General features: G+C 38.6%; 1 pseudogene; it reads right to left on the bottom strand.

Annotated features, from left to right (window-relative positions):
- Positions 1 to 4,304: 4,304 nt before the first annotated feature.
- On the bottom strand, positions 4,305 to 21,486 carry LOC137773998 (ubiquitin-conjugating enzyme E2 Q1 pseudogene; annotated as a pseudogene).
- Between the last annotated feature and the right edge of the window lie 3,576 nt (positions 21,487 to 25,062).

Here is a 25,062-nt window from a genome sequence, read left to right as displayed (position 1 = left end):
AGCGATCCTACTCACAACAGCAAGACATTAGAGAGGGATAGTACAGGGGAAAGGATGGGAAGGGAAGACAGCAGGGCAATACCTGGAAATCACGTTTGGAAAGAACTGTAAGACAATCTTTTTCCCCCCAAATGTAAAGCATTTGATTGGAACCAGGTGGTGTGTATATTTCACTGAGTTCCTAAGGGGACTTGAGGAGATCTCATGAAATTGAGGCCCAAATTGGTACCAGGCAATATCCTCATCTCTTCAGTCATTCTCTATATTGGAATTTTCTCTGTGCTTTTCACCCCATTCAAAGTAGCAAATGATTAATAGGATTCCATTAAAAGGTCAGTTACCTTTTAGAATTATGGTTCTCAAACTTTAATATGCATACAGGTCACCTAAGAATCACCTTCAAATGCAGTGTGGGACTTGACATTGTGCATTTCTAACTAGCTCTCAGGGGATGTCTGCCACGCTGGGGTCTGCAGACCACACTTCGAGCAGCTGTGCCAATAGAACTCTCTGGGACAATGAATATTCTGTATCTGTACTGTCAGATAGGTAGCTACCAGCCACATGTGGCTTTTAAGCACTTGAAATGTAAATAGTGTGACTGAGAAATTGAACTTCTAATTTTATTACATTTAAACATAAATAGACATGTGGCTAGTGGCTACCTGATTGGATAGTGCAGCTCTAGGATAAGACTAATGTCAACTATAACACTGCCAGTGTCCTCTCCCCCATTAAAGCCTCCAAGAGGTTCCCTTTGTATTTGTAGAATAAAGGAGGAGCTAGTCTACAAGACTCAGCTGTCACCTCAATGGCTTCTTCTCACAATCTGCTTCCGCTGCCCTGTTGCTATCACGCCCTGGGCTTTGTGCATTAGTCCTTCTCTCTCCAAGCTCCTTTACCCCCGTGTGATTTATGACATCATTTTCTTCTTGGCTGGAACACAATCCACTTTTCCCCTCTTCCTGAGTTCATTTATACTCAGCTTTGGGTTTCAGTTCAGAGATGCCTTCCTTGAAATTCCTGCCCAACTGTCCATATTTCTGAATTTCTCTCCTTCATAGCCCGGATCCCAGTTGAGAGTCTGTGCTTGTTTGTATGGTGGTCGTTTACGAATACGTGGCTCCTCACTAGGCTGAAATTCTATGAGGACAGCGATTATATCTCTTTCTGTTTATTATTATATACCCAGAAATCAGTACAGGAAATGGCACCTAGTAGAGGCTGAACATTTATTTGTTGAATAACGTTTAATGTATATATTATACACACACAAATTACTTGGGGGTACTTGTTAAAAATGCAAACCCTTTTGTCCTACCTCCTCAAATTTCAGTTCACTAAAAGGTCAGGATGAGGGGTAGTGGTCCTCATTTTTTAACAAGCACTCAAGCTGCCTGTGATGCAGTTGTTGTCTGTGGGTTCTGTTTTGAGAAACAGTGTTCTAGGTAGTCCTAAAGGACAGCTAAGTTTAAGTGTATTTTTGTTTTCTTTTGGTGAGAGGGGCAGTGAACAGTAGTTTCGTTACTCCCTTTCAAGAATTAAAGGAGAAGCCCTCCTCCCTCCCTCATATGACATACTTAAGCAAAGCTAGAGCAGAGCTGAGCACAGCTAGAAAGTATTGCTCTCATAATACAGCCCTGTGGAGTTTCATAATGCATCCAGCAAGCAACTCGTATCCCAATTAAAGATACTATATTAAAGGGCAGTATGTATAGAGTGGCAAAAGAACACAGTATTCCAGTGAATTGAACACAGTTATGATGTAGTTGCTCGAAAACTGCTGCTATTAATATTAATAGTATACTAGCAAGTTGTGCTATAATATTTATTTAAAATAAAAAGGTAACATGCCCAAGTTAAAGGGAAAACACACTGGCTAGCAAAGGTTATTTGCTTTACAGATGCAAATCATTAGTGTGGAGCTGGAAACTGGGTGAAGGTGACGAAAATAATAAAGGAAAATCCAACATATTTGGGCACTCAGCCAACAGGAAGGTGGCCCATCTCATGTTGAAGGTGAGATGAGAAATGAAAACCTCACTATTCTACCTTCTTGCCTGCATTCCTCTGGTGAGAAAAAGATAATCTTAGAAGAACTAGAATTCACTTTTTTTCAGAAGGAGGTAGCGACTATCAAAGAAACGTGATCCTGTTGATATGACAGTGCTTCCTTCTTTGGTTTGTTCAGTTCATTCAATCGATACATATTCAGTAGAAGCATAGCATAGTGATCAAGAATATTCTGTCTGGAGCCAGACTGCCTGGGTTCAAATTCTTTCACCAGTTACTAGCATTACCAGTTGGGAAGGCTGCTTATGTATTTGAACGCCCCAACTTTCTTATCTATAAAATGGAGATCATAATAATAATCCCTATCCATGGGTTGTGGCAGGAGCAAATGATTAATATATTTTAAAAGCTTAGGACAGTGATGGCATTCTAGGTTCTATATTAGTGTTAATTTTTTGTGTATATGGGTGTATTTTTTAGTACAGTTTTTTTTGAGGAACACTTCAGGGTGAAAACCTACCTTTGTAGAATTTACAATCTAGTGAGAGGAGATGAGACAGTACACAATAAACATAATATATCAGTAAATTATAATAATAACTGTAATAACCAGTAAGTAATGGAGTATGCTATGAAATACAAATGGACTGTGGAAAAAATAACATTAAAAAAAGAGCTGGGGACTTCCCTGGTGGTCCAGTGGATAAGACTTCACCTTCCAATGCAGGGGGTGCGGGTTCGATCCCTGGTTGGGGAGCTAAGATCACACGTGCCTCATGGCCAAAAAACCAAAACATAAAATAAATAGAAGCAATACTGTAACAAATTCAATAAAGACTTAAAAAAACAAAAGAGCAGAGTTTGGGCCCTGAGAATAGTTATTTTTATTCCCCAAAGGACAGAGAGGTTCAGCAGCTTTCCCAAGGTCACACAGCTAGGATGTGAATTCTGACTCCAGAGACCATGACCACAGTCACCTGACAGGTCATGGTGCATCCCACAGAACTTTGCCATTTGGAGGAGGAGGTGGAATGAACCATGCACGTCAGGAGAGGAAGGACTGCAGGCCAAGGGGACAGCTACTACAAAGGTATTAACTTGGGTTCATCATGGCATGTTGGAGGAATTGCAGTGGATTTGTTGCGACCAGAGTAAAGTTAAGGAGTGGGAGGTAGTTGGGTCAGACAGATAATGAGAGGATGCAATTCATGTAGACTACTGTAAGAATTTGGCTCTTACTTAAAGTGAGATGTATGTTTATTGAAAGCTTTTTTTTTTTTTAAACAAATGATTGTCGTAGGAAAATATCAAATATAATAAGTGTATATTAAAAAAACAAGATGCAGACAATTATATATACAATACAATTCTAGAAAATAAGTTCTGGAGAGAAATACAATACACTGTTAACAGTAATAACTATCTTGTGTTTGGAACATGGCAGGCTTTTATTTCCTTAATACCTTTCAGTATTTTCCAAATAATATAAAATGATACGCATCATATAGTCAGAGAAATAGAATATTATTTTCTAAAATACAGGTGGCTGCTAAGCAACCAGAAGTGAAATATTAACATCTGATAGTATAATTATCAGGTACTTGGCCACTTTACTGACGGTCGTCAAAGAAAACTTTTCACTGTGTCGAGGCAAGCTGATTAAGTTTCCTTTCCTTTACTCAATTACAGAAAAAACACTTCACCTATATTATCTAGAAAAATAGGTTTATGCAGACTTGACTCTAGGACAGATATAATTTATTCTCTCCATCATCTGAGGTGTTTTTGTGTCGTGTTTATAAACCTGGTATTAAATTTGTTCATTTTAAATTTAGTAGAGTTTTAGATAGTCTTTTTTTTTTTCAAGTCAACAAACTGTAATTGTTTTCCCAAAGATACATTTTTTTTTCATACACATCCATCATACACTGTAACCAAAAAAAGCAGTGTACATGAAATAAGGGAAAATAAATTAAAAATCCATAGCATAGGTAAGGAGGCTCTAGTCTGGAGCACAGCTGAGTTTCCAGCAATATAATGAGGCTCAAAAGTTTCTTTTATAAGAATGCTTGCTAGCAAAGGTTCCAGCCAGGTGGTTGGTTGGTCTGTAAGTCAGTCTTGCGTACCTGAAACAGTTCTGTGTTTTTTTTTTCCTTAGCGTTTAGAATAGCCATCATTGTCCTGCAATAGGCAGAGCTATCATGTCCAGGAAAAGTGAGGGAGGGAACCACAGAGGCAGCGGGAGATCCAAATACAGCATTCAAACGTAATTGGTCCAGTGATGCCTGGGGAAGAAGGAAGGGGATGGCACTCCTGGGTTAGCCATCTTCCTTCGGGGGTGTGTACCAGCAGTTTTTTTCGTGGATCTGCACCAAGGACTTGTAGGCCTGCTGTGCTCTTGTCGGGCTGTATTGAGATTTGTTGGCTCCAAACTGCACTCGTGCTTTTCCCTTCACCCATGTGGCACTGATCTGCATGATCACTGACTCCATTGAGTAGGCACTGCTCCAGCCCTGCTTGGTGAGAAGTTCCATGCAGATGGCACCTCCGCCCAGAACATACCCTCGGAGAGGACTGGAGACACAACCCTGACAAACGGCACGTCAAAGGGAAAGTTATCTTTAAAAGAAAAGTTAAGTAGGATGAAGTCGGCTCCTTTCTCTGAGGATCTGGAGATGGTTGTGCAAAGTGCTGTCCTGGTCAACTTTGAGGAGTTTGACATTCCAATCATACAGGCTGTCATTCACGAGTTTGACTGTATAGTTTCCGCCTTTGAAACTCAGTGATCCGTATATATTCCTGAGCTCCTTCATCAGCTGGTCAGTAGCCTGCGCAGAGCCAGACACCGGACCATTTAAGTAATCTTGCCTCTGGTTCTTTTTAATTTTCTCTGGTATGGCCAAGTTTTCTTTTCCGATGCCGTCATCTTCAGATTTCTTGCCCTCAGCTGGCTCTTCTTCTTTCATTTCATAGTGATCTAGGTCTTCTGTGTCCCCAGGCATCTCCTCATCTTCACCTTCCGAAGATACATCTTCCTGTGTACACTGCTCTTCTGGCAAGGGCTGATCCAGCATCTCCACATCTGGATGCTGAGGGAGGTTATAGAGTTTACACAGGTCGGAGATGATCCTCTTCAGATGCTGCAGTAGCAGAGTATTCCCTTTCTTTATGTCCACCAGCCTCTCCAAGACAGCAGCCAAGTTAGGGTCATCGGACTCCGCTGACCAGATGGGGGGCACAGCTGGCTATGACTCCGTGATGTTGCAGTCGATGCGGACGGGATCCCAAGGCACCGACCCCTGTGGGGAGAGATGCGGTCCGGGCGCGGCCCCTGTCCCGGACCCTCTGGCCTCAGCCAGCGGGAACTCGCATCTCGGCTGGTCCAGGCAGGCGCTGGCAATGCGGAAGCGCTCGTGGCCGCCGGGGAGAAGGAACTGAAGCAGCTTCAGCTCCCCACTCAGGCAGGGCCCCGGCCCCGGGCCCCGCCCCCCAACCTGGGACTGTCCCCCAGCCCCCCACCCCCACCCCCACCCCCAGCTGCTGCCCCAGCCCGGCTGCTGCAGCTGCCCCAGGGCCGGTGGGCGGGAGCCCCCGGCCTCCGCTCCAGGCTCCACTGCCGCCCCCGCCGTCCGCACTGCCTGATCCCCCCTTCGCCAAGATGGCACCACCGCCACCTCCGGGACAGGGCCCCCCCCCCCTCCGCTCGCAGGCGCCCCCAGCCGCTGGAAGCCACGCGCCCCTCCTTCTCCTCCTCCTCGGCAGCCCCGCTTCCCTTAGATAGTCTCTTATACTTCCTGTGAAGTTTGGAAGATTATAAATTTAGGTTGAACTGATAAAATATTTTGGCCTGCAGGAAAAATATTATAATTCTATTATATCTTTGAAATGTTAATTTTACGTTGGGATTTGGATAAAGTATAATTATGTCATAATGATACTCACTTTTACAAGAAAATTATATGAATAGAAGATTTAGACATACATTTTGCATATGCTTTTATAATTATTCTCTTTCTGCAGTAAATTCTTCTTTTTATACACATTACAGAATAACTGAGTGTTTCAGTTCAAATAAAGGAAAATTGTGTTTAAGAAAAATATTTTCTCTGGATAAATGCCCAGAAGTGGGATAACGGGATCATATGGTAGTTCTACTCTGAATTTTTTTGGGGGAACCTCCATACTGACTTTCAAAGTGGCTGCACCAATTTACATTCCCACAAACCTCATCCTCACCAACACTTGTTATTTCTTATCTTGTGAGCACACTGTAGGGTATACAGAAGTAGAAGTATAATGCTGTGCACATGAAACTCATATAATGTTATAAATCAGTGTTACCTCAATAAACAAATTAATTAATTTTTTAAAAGACAAATAAAAAAAATATTTTCTCTATTTCCTATCCTTTAAATTGACACCATAGATACTGTATCCATTATGAAGCTCTCTGTGGTCAGAGACCATTAACTCAATTAAAATTAGATTAAGGAATAAAAGGAAATTATCAACACATATAAATATCCAGAGCTAGATTAATTTTCAGGTATAGTTGGGTTCAGAGACTGGGCCACCTCCTCAGGATTTGTTTCTTTCTGTTTCTTGACTCTATTTTCAACTTTGTTGGCTTAAGTCTAGGTAGCACGAGATTTCTCCTTGTGTCAGGAAGATGTCGGTAAGCAGCTTAAATTTCCCATTCTTCTAGTAAGAGACTATAAGGAAACAGTGAAATTCTTTTCTGGTAGCTTTTCCAGAAGTCCTGAAATTTATTGTGATTGGCCCAACTAAAATCTTATGTCCATAACTGAATCAAATTACAGTGACCAGAGAAATGCCAAGACTTGGTTTACCCCAGAAACTCCTTCCTAAAGATATGGAATGAAGGTGGATCTTTGATTAAAAATCAGGGAGACAAATGCTGGGGCAGTAAACATGAAACATCCATAGTATAAACATTTCTGGAAAAGCCTTTATTAAGGGAAATAGTAGTTTCTGCTGTTAACAACCAACTTCAAAAATCTCACTGGCTTAGAACGACAAATATCTTCTTTGCTCTCCAGTTGTGGGTCAGCTCTGCATTTCTCTAATTAGTTAATAGTCGTGTGAGGCATGTTTCTCTAATGGCAAATGGCATGAAAACAAAAAAGTTGAGCAGAGTTATGAAATGCCTTTAAAGGCTTCAGCTTGTGTCTAGGGCCCATCACTTTAATCCACATGCTATTGGACAAACAAGTCATGCGGCTAAACCCAACATCAGTTGAATGAGGAAACATACTCATTAATGGGAGGTAATGCAAAGTCCTGTGACAAATGGCATGGAGTAATTCGAATACAGGACAGGAGTGAAGAATTGAGAGCAATGAACCTATTTACCAGAGGACGTTTCTAGTGCTTACTTGATGACAAAGTCAGCTGTCAGAAGATTTTTCTCCAATTCACGTCTCCGTAGAGTTTATTATTAAGATCCAAGAAGGTAGTGTTCATCACCATTACATTTCTGTTCAGATTAAATTATACACGAATATCTGTATATAAATTTGTTTTATAACAGATAAGTAACCAAAACAGTAACAAATGTAATTTATTTTTAAATTATTATTGACATTTTCCCATATTATAGTTTTTGAGTACCAAACTTTATTGAAATCTTTTATACTAGTTCCGGAAGAATTCTGATGTCAATTTCAGGTTTCCAATTAAGATTTTTATACTATCTTTGGTTTATTCCTGTGGAGTATATTTTCTAAATCCCCACAAAGGAAAGTTAGGTCAAATCACCATTAATTCTGAATATGCTTGTGTTTGGTTAGTGTCATAACTTTAATATGAGCTAAGTGTATTTTTATGCAGTAATTTGGTAAATCATCTCAGTAGATGATAGCAAATTACCCACCTTTGTTCTGCCTGATGGATAATATGTTCTAGTTGAGTAATTAGGTATTAGTTAGGCACAGCTGCAGCTTGTGTTCGACAAGTACTTTTTCAGTCACACATTTATCTCTCTCTTTGTGGATGAATTGGCAACATGCCTCATACGGGTCTTTAATGTACTGTTTTTATGTAGCTACAGGCTGCTGGTCCAAAGGGTATATGTATACAGTTTGATATCTATGTAATACCATCTTTGAAGAAGAGGACAAATTTTTCTTAAAAATCATACACGGTAATATTGATATATTATTATCTTTTATATAATACAATATTTTTAATCTTTCAATCATCCCTACATAATTCTTCCTTTTAGGCTGTCCTTTCCAACTGCGAGAGTTTAAGGGTTATATTTCATTACTTTCAGATAACATTTGCCTATGCATAATTAGTACGTCTGAAATGCTGGAGACTATGCCATTGGCTGGAATGCCATTGTGCTACAGTGGTGCTCCTTTGAAGTGGCATATGTCAACCTGGGCATAACGGAAATTTTGGGCCAGCAGATAATTTGTTGCAGGAGGCTGTCCCGTGCTTTGTGGGATGTTTAACAGCCCCCTGGCCTCTACCCACAAGATGTCTGTAGTACTCTGCCCTACCCCAGGTTGTGTCAATCCAGAATGCCTCCAGACATTTCCAAATGTCCCCGGAGGGGCAAAATTGCCCCCATTGAGTGCTACTGCTTTAAAGTAATTTCTAATTAATGGTGACATATATTATAGCAACCTCTCCCTCCTATCTGCCTATCATACTTAAAATTGTTGGCCTGAAAATTGATAAAGGAATGAGGAAGAATGAGGCTAATATGTCTCATTTAACATAAATCTCTGAATTTGGACAATAGTGAATTACATGTTAGAGAAAATTGTTTACATTCTTTTATTCAGGTTTTTCATGTAGACCTTTATAGGATAGGAAGGTTCTGGTCTACCAGTTTTCTCTTTCCTTTCATTAGAAATGTCTTTCTCCATTGTTACTTGTTGTTATTATTGTTCCCTTAGTGGCTATTAATTTAAAAGGTTGCATTTATTCATTTTCTTTGCTGTGCAAAATATTTTAGAATAGATGTTGTAAGCGAATTCCATTATGTCTATGAAAACTTCCTCTGAGTAGGGGGTTTCTGTAAATTAGGAGGGTCTGGGGAGTAAGATATTTTTACATTTGGAGAGAGAATGATTTGGGGTTAATTGCACATAGTTACTAAACAGTCTTACTCCTTCAGTGTGCGTGTTGACAGGGATAACAGATGAGGTTTCATCTCATTTGTCTGCAAGAATATTTTGCCTTCTAAGTTCACGATTTTTGGAATCTAAAACAATTTCATGAGGCTTGAATTCTGGGCTCTCGAACTTAAATTCTAGGGCAAATCCAATCTAGCAGAAAGAACATGGGTTTTGATTAAATAGAACTGGATTCCAGTTCCAACCCCTAAGTACTTGCTGTGCAACTTTGGCTAAGTTACTCAAAATCTCTGAAACTGTTTCCTCCTCAGTGAATGGAGATAATACATTTTATTGCTGAGACTGGGGCAGGAATGAGCTGGTGGTGGGAAGGTGACTGCATTTATTCTCTCCACTTTCTTTTATCCTATTCTTTATATTTAGCATCAACCGTTTTACTGAAAACTCCTCTCACAGAGTCTCCCAAAACCTACTTGCTGATAAATCCAAAAGACTCCTGGTAGTCCTTTTTTTAATCAACTGCTCTTTTGCTTTAAAAAAAGGACTGGCAAACATTTTCTGTAAAGAGCCAGATAGTAAATATTTTTGACTTTATGAGATAATGTCTGTCTCAATTACTCAACTCGGCCATCATATGTAAAAGTGGCCATAGACAGTGTATTAATGAATGGACTTGGCTGTGCTCCAATAATACTTTATTTACAGTAGTAGGCGGTGGGCTGGACTTGACTCACAGGTGTAGTTTGATGATCCCTACTCTAAGCTCCTCATTGGCTTCTCAGTTCACTTTATATCCTTTAGTTTTCTGGCTACAAAGGATTCGTCTCTTGTCATTGATAACTCCTCCTCTATCTCCTTCACTGGGTTTTCTTTTCTTGCTCACATATTAATTGTTTAAATTAAGATAGTGCCGGTTGGGAAGAGGAAGCAGATGTGAATCAAAATGAGACCATCATTTTCTTTCTCAAGACTTTATCCTCTGTGTGAAGGCCAAATCTCAGAGGCGTACAAGGCTCTTTATTATTTAATTTCTGCTCAACTTTGCATCTTCTTCTCCTTAAATTCCTCAAAGCTGTTACCCTCCCAAGCTATTTACATTTTCTCAATTTGCCTGGTGCTCCCTCTTATCCCTGAGCTCGGCACATATGACTTTTTCCTCTCGAAAGATTTTTTCTTTATCTTTTTTTTTTTTCCTGGATGGAGAAAATTCATTCTTTATACTCTACCTTAATTAGCTTCTGCTCTCAGCAGATTTCTTTAAATCCCCACCCAAGATTGGATTAGAGCTTTTTCTACATGATTTCTTTGAGTATATTTTAAATTATCTAGAAATAAAACTTTAATGAAAATATCAACGTAGTCTGTTCCATAATAGAGTTATGGTTGGATTGCTACGAGACTGCACAGAAAGGGTACTAACCCTATTCTTGGAGACCAAACTGCCAGGGAAGGCATAAGGGGAAAGTGATTTTTGAGTTGGGTCTCGACACAGAGGACCAGGGGAGGAAGGTTCTGCCAAGCTGATGGAATGTCAGAATTCAAGACTGTGGGGCACTGGGCAGTTCATGGGACAGTTCATATTCTGGACGACATTCTATGATTCATGTCTATTCTCTGCAGTAAAGCTTCACTTAGATAATTGACCCTCAGTAAATGTGCGTGGTCAGATGACAAATTTATTCTTAGAAGTTACAAGTTAGGCTAATTTTTTTTAAGGTAGGCATTTACTTTTGATTGATCTTAATATATTCATCAATTAAGATAATTTAAAATGCACTGACCTTTAATCACAATACTCTAGGTGAGCTTTCACAGATGTATGTATGACTAATTCATCTCCCCTCCACCCATTCATCTCCCCTCCATCAAAACCCAGCATAGTGCACAGAGAAGGTCTTCATAAATATTTGTTGAATGAAAGAAAAACACTGAATGTTGCAAGGAGGTGGCACCAGATAGAAGACAAAGAGTAAACAATTTGCCAAACTCAAGAATGCACATATGCAAGGCATAAAATAGATCTTGGTACTACTTGATTATAACAAAATAATTACCTTTTAATCATAAAATGTAAAAGCAACTAGAATATTAAGCAAAGGAGAAATACAATAAAGAAAAATGATTATGAAAATTCTAAACTCTGAGTTGAGATTTATAATAAACTTCCTTTTTTTTTTTTAAACTTCCATTTTAACTAAGGCAGTCCAGTGATATTCATTATTTTCTCTTGACGTTCATTCATTCATGCATTCCAAAAATATCTACAGAATACTACTTATGCAGAGGCACTACTATAGGCTCTCATCACCCTTCTTATTAAATTCTGAAATCTAGGTATTAGCTATGTATATATTTACACACACATACACAATTATGGATAGACATATGTGTGCATATACATGCATTCAGTTTAACTAAAAAGCTGGCTATTCAGGATGAAATTGTTTCTCAACACCTGCAATTACCATGTCTCCTGTACTGTACATTCCTTGACTACTTCTGGCAAAATGGCCTTATATTTCACGCTAAGTTCTTCTAAAAGCTCTTCATGAAGTTATTTATGCTGGGAATAAAGTTTATGAGAGAAAATAGCATTAAAAATATAATTCTTATTGCAATGTGACCAAAATCCAGGAAAAGAAAAAAAGAGGGAAGCTGGATTTTCTTACAGACCCCCTTCTACTTACTCTCAGAATTGGAATTAAGAGATGTAACTTATGGAGAACATAACACCATTGAACAGGTGCCTAGGGAGTTAGAGCCGAATTCTCATTTCAATGGGTGAACCGTCAGTCGCTGCCATATGGGCAGAACACGGTTTCTTCTCAGATGTCTCCTAGGCATTTTGTGCCCTATCAACCGTGGCTACATCCACTCCATTTCTAGGCCCAAAATATTAAATATAGTTCATGTATCTTATGCTGTATTTTCCAAAAGAATGTTCTGAGAAAACAATGCATATCATATATATTCATAACCTATTAAAGAGTTCATCACAGACTAATTAGTTGCTCATTAAATATTTGCTGAGATCAAAAGAATGCATTGTAACTCTATCAATGTAAAAGATTTGTCAAAGTCCACAAATGAAGCAGGAAGTTATCACTCTTTATAGACATATAAAATAACATCTGACTATTGACAACTTCTTGATAATTCACAGGTCACTCATGCTCAGGAAATAATAAGAGAGTACACACAGTATGATTTGATTTGGGGTGATTAAAAAATGAGGATGTTCTATCCTAGGATAGATGTAGTAGTAGAACTCGGTGTCTAATTTCAAGTAATTCTGCCAGCTAGCTGTAATCCCTCTGAATATAGGAATAATAATAATTTCCTCAAAAGTTTTTAGTGAAATTTAAGTGAAACAATGCAGCAAATGCGTTTGATTCAACACTTATCACATCATAGAATCTTATATAAGAGAAATACTAAGATGAAATCATGAAATCAAAATAAAATAATAAAAAATAGTGTTCATCTGTAAATGTTTGTACTACAGTTTCCTGTGCTTTTAATAATTTTCTATAAAATAAATTTGTGCTAATCATTGTCAGGTTCGCAGTGTTCTGATACTCTAGGGATGTAATAGTAACCATATAATTTGAGAAAAGATAACAATATTGGTTGTAGCCTTTTCTGTAATTCTCAATGGCTATTTCTTTCTTTGCATCGATCTTGGGACCCATGAAGAGTGGGAATAAGAAACAAATAAAATCTTTAAAAATGTTGTCAGCTTGAAGGTTCTCATTTTTCTATATTATCCCTTCAACACCCTAAGTGATCAGTGCTGGGGAAGAGGTCATGATCTGACTAGGAAAATGAATTATTTTTATAAGTGTGGGGAGAAAATCATTTAAATTAAGTTATATAGAGAATGATAAAAGAAATTCCTTGAATATATGAATATTTACTATACATTTTTCTTTGAGCCCTTTTCTTTTCTATTCTTATTTTTTAAAGAAATGGTAAACAATCATTTTATGTTCTCCTTCTTGTTCTAATTTTCCTTAATCTTTCCCAATTCTCATTTTCTCATTTCCAACCACCCCATCACCACAAGCACCAAAAAAAGAAAAAAAAGGAAGTCAGACTTGTCAGACTTTGTTATCATTGTCCCAGAAGGGAATTACTTATCACAACTTCTTTTCTTTCTATTCCACAGCTAGTTATTTAAAATTTCTTTTGGAACCAGAGAGATTACTTTATTCTAGGATTTCCCCTAAGACAAAAACCCTGGTAACCATAGCAGCATCGCCATCCAATCTTTTGAATCCACAACAAAATGCGGCTAGAAATGCTTAGCGCAGTCTCCCAAGGCAAACATTGCTGTGATGAGTGACAAACTGAAACAATAGGAGCTGCTCCTGTTGCCATGGAAACAGGCCTTTCCATCTGAGCGGTTCCATCCCAGGGTTCACAATCTAAAGCTTTGCAAAAGTATGCTGGTCTTCACTCCCCTACTGGTTAGCACTTACCACCAGACTAACACTGCTGAGATGACTGACATGGAAAAACGAGGGCTATCCCTCATTGCCACAGTAACTCAGGTTTCCAGTAATTTGCCTTAATGGAAAGTTGAAAGAGCTTTGTAGCAGATGTCTATAGTAGCTAAATCAAATGACACTTAAAGAGAACAAATGTGATAAGTTCCTTAAAAGTTAAATGCATACCTTTTGGGGTGTCACTGGGTCTGTGTTTTCTAAAAAAATATATGCTCCACCATGCTTTTAAGGAATCACAATTTAGATCATGAAGTACTGGAACAAAATATGTTTTATCCACTTGCAAAAATGTTTATAGAGAATACAAAGTTCTCTGAATGTAAATAGAAAGCACTAAGTTATTAAACACTTTTTCTTTGGGAGTCCTTCAACAGGAAGGACTCTGTTGAACAACAAAGGACGGAAATTTCATTGAATTAACTGGCATATTTATGACTAATCATATATCCTAATGGCATTTTTTAGCAAATGGCTAGTCAAAATATTAGATTTGGAAAGTTATGATGAGCTGATAATCCATTACCCTTATTTAAAAAATTAAGATTAAAAAACTTTAAAAATTAAGATTTAAAAAATACTTCATGTGTTATAGATTATTTCAGGACTTGTCAATAAGATGATCTATGAGGCAGGCATTATAGTGATCCTCATTCACTAGGTGAGGCAAACCCACCTCTGGGAGGTTAAAGTGACCTACACGAAGTGACACAGCAATGGTGAAACTTAGCCTTGAACTCAGACAGCCTGGTTCTACATTCTCCATTCTTTTTATTTTACCATTTTACTTTAATCTGCACAACATGCACCTATTAAATATCCTCAGAGAATTTAACTAAACTATAATTTTGGTCCAAGTTAAAAGAATGTACAGTTTCAGATGCTGCAGGGCATACCTCTGTATGTATTCTGCATTTTTCGCTGTGGTATGCTTTGTAGACATGAACATGGAGCCCATCACAAGTTCCCTAGAATGGACTTTGAGCTTTAATCAAGAAACCATTGTGTGGACTTCCCTGGTGGTGCAGAGGTTGGGAATCTGCCTGCCAATGCAAGGGGACACGGGTTCGAGCCCTGGTCCGGGAAGATCCCACATGCCGCAGAGCAACTAGGTCCGTGAGCCACAACTACTGAGCCTGCGCTCTAGAGCCCGTGTGCCACAACTACGGAAGCCCGCGCGCCTAGAGCCTGTGCTCCTCAACAAGAGAAGGCACCGCAATGAGAAGCCCGCGCATGGCAACGAAGAGCAGCCCCCGCTCGCCGCAACTAGAGGAAGCCCGCGCGCAGCAACAAAGATTCAATGCAGCCAAAAATAAATACATTTAAAAAAAAAAAAAAAAAGAAACCATTGTGGAGTACGTAATAGCATAACTTATCTGACAACCTGTTACATAGGCAGATACAAAACTCAGAACTCCAAGATGAAGGGAAAACTCATGAAAATATGGTTTGAATCCTAGGAAATGTGCATAAGGTATAGTATGCATTGGTTACTTAGGATACCAGATGCACCGCAAATTGTACATAAAGCTTCCACAAGACTATAGGGCCATATGTATGTGCTATTGACAATAAACAGAATACCTGTCATTGGTATGAATGGAATGTTTTATAAACAATAGTATAGGGATTATAAATAATGAGTTTGAATAACATTTCTAACATTTACTAGCTGTATGACATTTGGCAGGTTACCCAACTTCTATATTTCCTTTATACAATGGGGATAATACTTAATCTATGAAGTTGGTATGAGGATTAAATAAAATATTAAACATACAAACATCTAACACAGCAACTGGCCCATAGTAAGGACTCAATAAAAGTTAGGTTACACTTATTTGTTCTTGTAGAAGTCAAAGGTAAAGTAAGAAGGGATCTTTTGCAGCTTCTTCAATGACAGAGCAGACACGGTTTACTAGAAAAATGTAAGAACTATTACTATTTTACTCAATATGAGGAAGATACTTTGTAAAAAGAAGAAAAAGAGCCTTTGCCTCCTAAACAAAATAATATGTTACCTTGACAGAAAGTATGAAAGGTTATATAGAAAGGGTGAGGTTGAACTGTTTTGGCTTACTATTGTTGAAGAGGTATTTACAGCTGATGGTATGCATAAGATCTTCAGATTTTATTTTTTAAATCACCTGGCAATGAATGACAGCTCCTTTTCTTCTTTTCTACTACTTGCAGTATCACTGTTGCAAGTTGTAAGGAGCCCTACAGCAAACACCATCAAATGAGTACAGCAAGGCATGTGGAAATGAGACTTGGTACTAATTAGGCAACTTTGAAGGAAAGGCGTTGTGGAACGTGAAATGCAGAAAGTAGTAATTACTGGCCTTAATAAAATCACCAAACTTTAAGTTAGGAACTCAGAGGTGGTTTAAAGACAGCAGGAGAGGCAATGAAGGACATTTGTCCTTAACACACCTCCAAATAGTGTGGAATAATACTAGAAAAAAACTCTCCATGTTATGTTCCTATCTCTTTCCTCTAACCTTATTTCCTGCTGTTTTTCTGAACACACTCTGATCTCTGCTGCTCTGCAGACATACTCAACCTTTGCTGCCTTTATTCCACTGTTTATGCGCTTCTGTCACCAAGAATGCCAACCCTCTCAGGAAAAAACCAATAGTGTTAAAATCTTACTTTTCCGTTAATGCCAATATCAAAAGGTAGCTTCCTCATGAACTGTCCATGATGCTTCCCACTGGAGTGTGTGCTCTCCCCTGCCTTTCTTGCAGCCCTTCAGATTGTACCTTGGAGTCCAAGTGTAAACTATATTGCACTCAACGGGGAGACATGCGGGAGAGATGGAAAGAAAGAAATGAAAGAGAAGCTGAAGAAAAACCAACTACAGTTGTCTCTCCATATCTGTGGGGGATTGATTCCAGGACACCCTCAAAATACCAAAATCTCTCAGATGCTCAAGTCCCCTGTATAAAATGGCATAGTACGGTTTGCACTCCTTCTGCATTCCGGGCCTGCATCTGTGCACCCTGGGGTTCAACCAACTGGGGATCAGTTGGTTGAATCAGCAAATGCACAGCCTTTGCATACAGAGGGCAGACTGTATGTAAATTGTGCAGAAGACTCTGCCTCCCATTTCGGTTCATAAATGTAGGGCCCAAAGTAAGCTGGGATGTGGAGTATCTGTTGCTCCTAAGATGATCCTAGTTTCCTGCCTGCATAGCTTAGCTTGCCCATTTCACTCCCTTGTAATCAACTACATATATATATATATATATATATATATATATATATATATATATATATATATATACACACACACACACACACACATATATATATATACACACACACAGACACACACACACTCATATATACTTGTACTACATTGCTCCCCAACTCAACCAAATGTTATAAGAGGTGATCTACTGAAAAACAGTGATTTTGTGGTGTTATGGTTCTTATTCCTGATGTTGGCTGCATTGGACTCAATGCTGCTTTATGTTTGAAGCAATTTGTTTTCAGGCTTTGGAGTTATTCAAAGCCCTCTAAAAATAGCTGAAGCTTGAAATAAAATATACTGACCTCAAATTATAGAAATTTGAAAAATTAAAATGAGTCAACACTTAATTGTCTACAAAACACATGAACTCAATTTTTGTAACTGTATGTTTAGTATTTGTAATAGATTTTCACAATTGAAAAGAATTTTGTAATACATTTTCTCTCTTTGCATCAATTCATAAGTATGTATGATCAAAAAAAAAACAAAGAAAAATTTCAATTTAGTCAGTTGTAGCCACACCTTATCCAAATGCAAAAAACGCAAATTCTCTCATTTAAAAAAAAATTCACAAGATATTTAGTGTGGAAACTGAGTGCTTTATAATGTATTAGATAATCTGTGGGATGGGGATTCTAGTGACTAGAATCCTAGGACTTTGTAAGATTGCCTTGGTTTCCCTATTGAGATTTAAAACAGGAACACCACAGTTGCCTTCCGAAGGATTTTTAGGAGTAAATTTGACTATAAATCATTTTCATCTCACCTGACTATGTAAGACATGGCTCAGCACTGTCTCTCTTATGACTTATGACCCTCCTTTACCTCCCCTTATGGATGTTTATTTTTGCTATGACATTTTTATGGTCCTTCCCTATTCCTTTTATTTAATTCCTCCTCTTTTAAATTGTATTTATTTTCTGTACTTTAGATCCAAGTTACTAGGCTTTTTCCAACGTAACTGGATTGTCAAAGTGTACATATAGTCAGATGTGCATGAAAATTATAGCTTAATTATTTTATGCTAAACATTGTCACAGACTCTTATCCTTCTAGGCAGTGAGGAGACACATGTTTTTTATCAGCAATATTTCAGCATCTTCCAGTTTTAACAGCACCTTTCAGTTTTAAGTAGACCCTCTATGTTAAATATTTAGTCAGGTTAGAAGTCAAGGTCCTATCAGGGCTGCCTCACCTTTCCCCTTCAGTCTTCCCCCAGGTGGCGTCTGGACATAAGTGACAGGTCTTCACTATGTTTCATGGAGGAAAAGCTGTCTGAGGTTTTACCTACTACTGGTCTACTCTCCAGGGTGACGGATCTGGTATTCGTGTTTTCACTGGTGGTGTCTGCTGAGGTACAGTTAGTTGAGCTTTATTCCAGGACAGATAGGCCTTTCTGCTACTATCGTCTATGGCTGGTGACCTTGGGGTCTGGTTTCTTAGCTCAGGCTTGATGATTTAGCCCCACCTCAGTAACTGCTGGTGTTACAGATCCACCCTGAAGGTGGCTGTGACTGCCTCCCAGCTTCATCCTTAATGACCAACCTTCTTGTTCTTGGCTACAAGGCCACTCTGGCCACACTGTTCTTAACAGTGATTCTCTTTTGGTAATTCCCCCAGCAAGATTTTTAATTCCTTATCTCACTATTCTTAATTGGTGATCCATATCACATATTTCTAACATTTTTGTTTATCTTTACATTTTTTCTAAACTCAAACCCAGTTTTTGTTAAAAAAAAAAAAAAAGGGAAATGAAAAAGACATACACACAGACAAAAGTTAGCTTAAGTTTACACAGCTTATATCCACTGAACAAGGTCACTTTTGCAATGCCTTTCAGGCTCCGTATGATCTATTCATCAATACTTTTACCTATAGGAATAGGATGCTACAGTTAACTTTGAAATAAAAGACTACTCTCCTGGACACATGTGACTATGTCCAGGAAAGAAGATGAATGACTTAAACTGGGCCAATCATATTCTTTTTCCAAAGGTGCTATGATACAGTCCTTATTTATCAATCAGAAGCAAAAGGAAGAATGGGTAGCTTCTCAGAGAAAAAAATAGAGATCAAATAATTCCTGTTTTCCAGATACTTTTCTATTCCTGTTACCATCCTTCTCTGAGGCCTTGCTACATCCTCACCCTTGGAAAATGCAAAACACTTTGAATCTTCATAATGAATTCCCATTATATCTCTATAAGCTAGCTCAAGTTGATTTCTAGAATATTTAATTAAAGAGTTATGATGAACACATCTGTGGGGTTTATTTCTTTCATGGCCAAATTACCTCGCTGAAAATGAAATGGAAATTTTGGCCTTTATTTTGGATTCTATCAAAGAACAATGGCTCTAAGAATTTAAGGAAAGATAATATCCATTTGTAATTCAAAGGTGTGACAACTCAAAACAGTCTTCTCACGGTTCCAGCGGTGAGTAGAATCTTTCTTTGTTCTTCATCTGAGTCTCCATATTGTCTGCTTTATATTACCATATTGAGTAATTCAACCAGTTACTGCAGGTACAGCAAAACAGTAAATCTATTTCTGTTGGCTGATGTTTGAACATTTCCTACCTGTCCTTATTATGGGTATGCTGGTGAACATTTTGCTTTAACTATTGCTGGAATTTTTTTTAAAGGAAAACAGTATTATTATTATTTTTTATTCTTAATGTAGTCTTAGCAATGATATCCTGTTGTCTTGGATAGTGATACCTAATAGCTCTTCCTACCTGCATCCGTTTCACTTTCTTCCAGTTGCTGCAACTCTATTTTCCTTTAGGGAACTGTTCCTCCTCATTTCTTGCAGCCTTGGTGAGACTGATAATCCAGGTACTCTAGCTTGATCTGAGAAAGTCTATCAGCTCTCATTCTCTAGATCCTGATGTAGTTACTGGACTTTCTGAGCCCAGGTTGTGCTAACTTTCCTTCAAAATTTGCTACTTTCCATTTATTTGTGTCATCTTCAATTTCTTTCATCCATGTCTTATAGTTTTCAGAGTACAGGTCTGTCACCTCCTTGGTTAAATTTATTCCTAGGTATTTTATTCTTTTTGATGCAATTTTAAGTGGAACTCTTTTCTTAATTTCTTTTTCTAATAGTTCATTAGTAGTATATAGAAAGACAACAGATTTCTATATATTTTGTATCCTAAAACTTTTCTGAATGCATTTGTTAGTTCTAATAGTTTTTATGGGATTTTTGGGGTTTCCTATATACAGTACCAAGTCATCTGCACATAGTGACAGTTTTACTTTTTCTCTTCCAATTTGGATGCCTCTTCTTTTTTTCTTTTTTCTGATTGCTGTGACTGGGACTTCCAATACTATGTTGAATAAAAGTGGCGAGAGTGGGCATCCTTGTCTTGTTCCTGATCTTAGAGGAAAAGCTTTCAGCTTTTCACTGTTGAGTATGATGTTAGCTGTGTGTTTGTCACATATGGCCTTTATTATGTTGAAGGATGTTCCCTCTATATCCACTTTGTTGAGATTTTTTTTATCATAAATGGATGTTGAAGTTTGCAGATGCTTTTTCTGCATATACTGAGACGACTGTATGATTTATATCCTTAATTTTGTTATGTGGTGTACTGCTTGATTTGCAGATATGGAACTATTCTTGCACTTCTGGAATAAATCCCACTTGATCATGGTGTATGATCCATTTAATGTATCGTTGAATTCAGTTTTCTAGTATTTTGTTGAAGATTTTTGTATCTAGGTTCATCAGGCATATTGGCCTGTAATGTTCTTTTTTGTAGTGTCTTTATCTGGTTTTAGCATCAGGGTAATGCTGGTCTGGTAAAATGAGTTTGAAAGCGTTCGTTCCTCTTCACCTTTTTGTGGAGTAGTTTGAGAAGGATACGTACTAACTCTCCCTTAAGTATTTGGTAGAACTCATCTGTGAAGTTGTCTGTTTATGGACATTCTACTCCTGAGTTTGGTTAGCATCTTTATGAGCATTACTTTGAAGTCTTTATCTATTAAATTGTTTGTCTTCATTTTGTTTAGTTCTTGTTCTGAGGTTTTGTCTTGTTCTGTTTTGATTGTCTTTTGTTTTGTTCTTTTCTTTTGGAAGGTGGTTTGTCTCCTCATTTTGCCTAACTTTCTGCATTTGTTTCTATGTACTAGGTGTTATCCACTACCTCTGTCAGTCTGGAAACAGTGGGCTCATGTAGAAGCTGCTCTGTGAGGCCCAGTGGCACAATACCCTCTGGTCTTTAGAGCCAGGTGCTCCAGGGGTATCTCCTGTGTGGACTGCGTGTGCCCTCCTGTTGTGGTTGGGCTGCCATTGCTACATTCGTGCTAGTGGGCAGGGCCGGCCCCCGGCTTAGCTAGCTGTGTGGCTTGGCCTCAACTGCTGTGGATTCCCTGTTGGGCAAGTCTGGCCCTCGGCCCAGCTGGCTGAGAGGGCCAGCTATGACTACTGCAGGCATGCTGATGTGTGGGACTGGCCCTTGGCCCAGCTGACTGTGAGACTTGGCTACAATTCTTAGGGGCACACTGGCATGCAGGACTGTCCCCACAGAATGGGAGCTGCTGTGGAGGGGTGCCTGTGCTGGTAGAGACGGCCCACTGGTGAGACAGGGCAGGAGCCATGTTGGAGGGGCAGGCCTGGATGGGCAAGTTAGGCAGGTTGGGTCCTCGAGGGAACTCTGGGGTGGGGCACATGATATTAGCTAAGTTGATGGAGAGTGACAGAAATGGCACCCACTAGTGCCAGGCCAGCTAGGTGGAAGGAGAGTAAACAAAAATCATAATGGCACCTGCAAGCACTTCCATCTCCAGAGAAAGTTCCATCAGATCCCTGCCTCTCTAGCACACACCCTAAAATTAGTCAAGGAATTTCCTTTTCATATAAACCAGGTGTTTTTCAAGATGCTGCCTCTGCACTGTGAGTAGGAGCTAGTGAGTTTGTGCAAGAGTCAAGAGTGGTGTCTCAGTTTCCCACAATCTTCCAGGTCTCCCAGATGCAAGCCCTACTGGTTTTCCAAGCCGGACTTATGGGGGCTCATCTTCCTGGTGCAGGTCCCCTGGGCTGAGGAGCCAGACATGGGGCTTGGAGTCCTTGCCTCTTGGGGAGGGGGGACCTCCATGGTTTTGATACCCCTCCTGTTTATGGGTCACGGCACCAGGGGTGTGGGTTCTGGTTAGACCATGCCCGTGCTCATCCTCCCTGTCTCGACATGGACTTTGCTTTATATCCTTAGTTTCAGAAACTATTCTGCTAGTCTTCAGGTTGTTCTCAGAAATAGTTGCTGTCTATGTAGTTGTAGTTACGGTGTGTCCATGAGCAGAGGGAGGTGAGCTCAGAATCTTCCTACTCTACCATCTTGATCCAGACTCCACTTCTGTAATATTTTGAAGCAAATCTCAGACATATATGTTTCCTTTGTAAATATTTCAGTATACATTTGTCAAAATTAATAAATGTTTCTCTTCTTTAGATATAACTGGAACAACATTATCACATCTAAAAACAAAATGGAGTTTCATTTCTGGTAATGGTGGAATAGCTGATATCAGACCTACCCTCTTGATGAAATAATTATAAGCTTTGGACAAAACACATTAAAAAAAAAAAAAACAACAATTGTTTCTAGTCAGATGAATCTAGAGGGTATGCTCCATAGTGAGAGAGACCGTGACTCAGCAGCTTGCCTGGATATGGGAAGGCCAGGCTCTAGGGTCAGCAAAACTCCTCATTTGAGGATTAGGATACGTAGGATCTGCACCCTGTCAAGTTCCCTGGTCAGGGGACGCCCATAACTTGGTTCTGCAGGTGAGTGAAGCTGCTGGTTGGGATTACAACTTGGGCACTACAGAATAAGAAACAAAGACGTAATAATGAGGAGGTGCTTGCTGTACTAAGCCATGAACTGGGGCATTGGAATTTGGGACACACAAAAATATCATTATTAGCCAGATGAATTATTTCCTGTGTTTTTTCTTGTTTGCTGTATTAATTGACTGAAAGAGAGCTTTTTGCTGCATTTGGTTTTTATGGCAGCCATTATGCTCTAATTGGACTATTGATCATCTTCCAGTTTATTTTTCCACCTTATCATGATTGTCTTTCTTTTCACCTAACAGCCATAAGCCACAGATTTGACTTTCAAGCTGATGCATTTGCTAAAAAACTTGGAGAAGCTAAAGACACATTCTGCTTTAACCAAGCTAAACAAAGGTAACTTGGGATTCCCTGTTTTTGACTGGCTATTTTCAATGTCACATTATTCTCATCCTCTAGTACCGGGGAGACTTCACGCTTTGGAAAATTCAAAACAAGACTAGTTGTCCAGTCTGTGACTGAAGACACTTCCGATCAGTTTTGTCCTGGTGGCATATTCTAGCTCTTCCTATTTTTAACTTTTTCTTTAAGAAAAGTTATTAAGTACAGAAAATCCAAGATTTAAATAAATTTAATATCTCATTTCAAAAATGATTTTAATAATCCATTTCTTAAAGAAAACAGATGAAATTTTTAGGCTTAATGTTTTAAAAGGCATAGTTTTTCTTGAAGTATAGTTGATTTACAATGTAGTGTTAATTTCTACTGTACAGCAAAGTAATTCAGTTATACATATACATACATTTTTTAAAAAAGTTCTTTTCCATTATGGTTTATCACAGGTTATTGAATATAGTTTCCTGTGCTATAAAGTAGGAGCTTGTTATTTATCCATTCTATATATAATAGCTTACATCTGTTAATCCCAAACTTCCACTCCATCCCTCTGCCATCTCCCTTCCCCCTTAGCAACCACAAGTTTGTTCTCTATGTCTGTGAGTCTGCTTCTGCTTCGTAGATAGGTTCCTTTGTGTCAAATTTTAGATTACACATATAAGTGATATCACATGGTATTTGTCTTTCTCTTTCTGACTTACTTCACTTAGTATGATAATCTCTAAATCCATCCATGTTGCTGCAACTGGCATTATTTTGTTCTTTTTTATGGCTGAGTAGTATTCCATTGTATATATGTACCACATCTTCTTTATCCATTCATCTGTCGATGGACATTTAGGTTGCTTCCATGTCTTGGCTACTGTGAATAGTGCTGCTATGAACATAGGGGTGCACGTATCTTTCTGAATTACAGTTCTGTCTGGATATATGCCCAGGAGTGGGATTACTGGATCATATGGCAATTCTATTTTTAGTTTTTTGAGGAATCTCCATGCTGTTTTCCATAGTGGCTGCACCAACTTACATTCCCACCAACAGTGTAGGAGGGTTCCGTTTACTCCACACCCTCTTCAGCACTTGTTATTTGTAGACTTTTTAATGATGGCCATTCTGACCATTGTGAGGTGGTACCTCATTGTAGTTTTGATTTGCATTTCTCCAGTAATTAGCAATGTTGAGCATCTTTTCATGTGCCTATTGGTCACCTGTATTTCTTCTTTGGAGAAATGTCTATTTAAGTCTTCTGTCCATTTTTCGATTGGGTTGTTTGATTTTTTTGTTGTTGACTTGTATGAGCTGTTTGTATATTTTAGAAAATTAAGCCCTTATTGGTCATGTTGTTTGCAAACATTTTCTCCCATTCTGTAGGTTGTCTTTTCATTTTGTTTATGGTTTCCTTTGCTGTGCAAAGGCTTGTAAGTTTGATTAGGTCCCATGTTTTTTCTATTGCCTTGGAAGACTGACCTAAGAAAACATTGGTACGATTTATATCAGAGAATGTTTTGCCTGTGATCTCTTTTAGGAGTTTTATGGTGTCAGGTCTTATGTTTAAGTTTTAAAGGAACAGTTTTATCTTTAAAATCAAATTTATCATCAACTTGTAAAATTATTTGAGAAAATACAGAACTTGCTTTACTTACGCACTTATATGGAATCAGGTAAGTTTGGGGTCATATGTTTAAAAGAGGGAGCAGCACCTCTAAGTCCTAGTCCTCTCTGTAAGACAGAAATAGTAGTCCCAAATCATTGAGCTCATACCTGAGTTGAGACTTGTTTTTACTTTCATGCTTTTATGATTTAACCTGCCAATCAGCGTTTTAAATGAAAAAGAAAAGTAACAATTGGTAAGGCTGATGTTATTTAAATGAAAGTAGCTAGAAATATGCTCTACTGTTACACCAAATTTCTCTGTTTGCTCTCTTGCTACAAACTGATCAGGAGTTTCTAATGATGTTTTGAAATTAGAAATTATGTGTAGAATGTTT

The sequence above is a fragment of the Eschrichtius robustus genome, chromosome 12 (assembly GCF_028021215.1).
Source record: "Eschrichtius robustus isolate mEscRob2 chromosome 12, mEscRob2.pri, whole genome shotgun sequence".
Classification (NCBI taxonomy): Eukaryota; Metazoa; Chordata; class Mammalia; order Artiodactyla; family Eschrichtiidae; genus Eschrichtius; species Eschrichtius robustus.
This window is presented reverse-complemented; position numbering and strand designations above follow the sequence as displayed.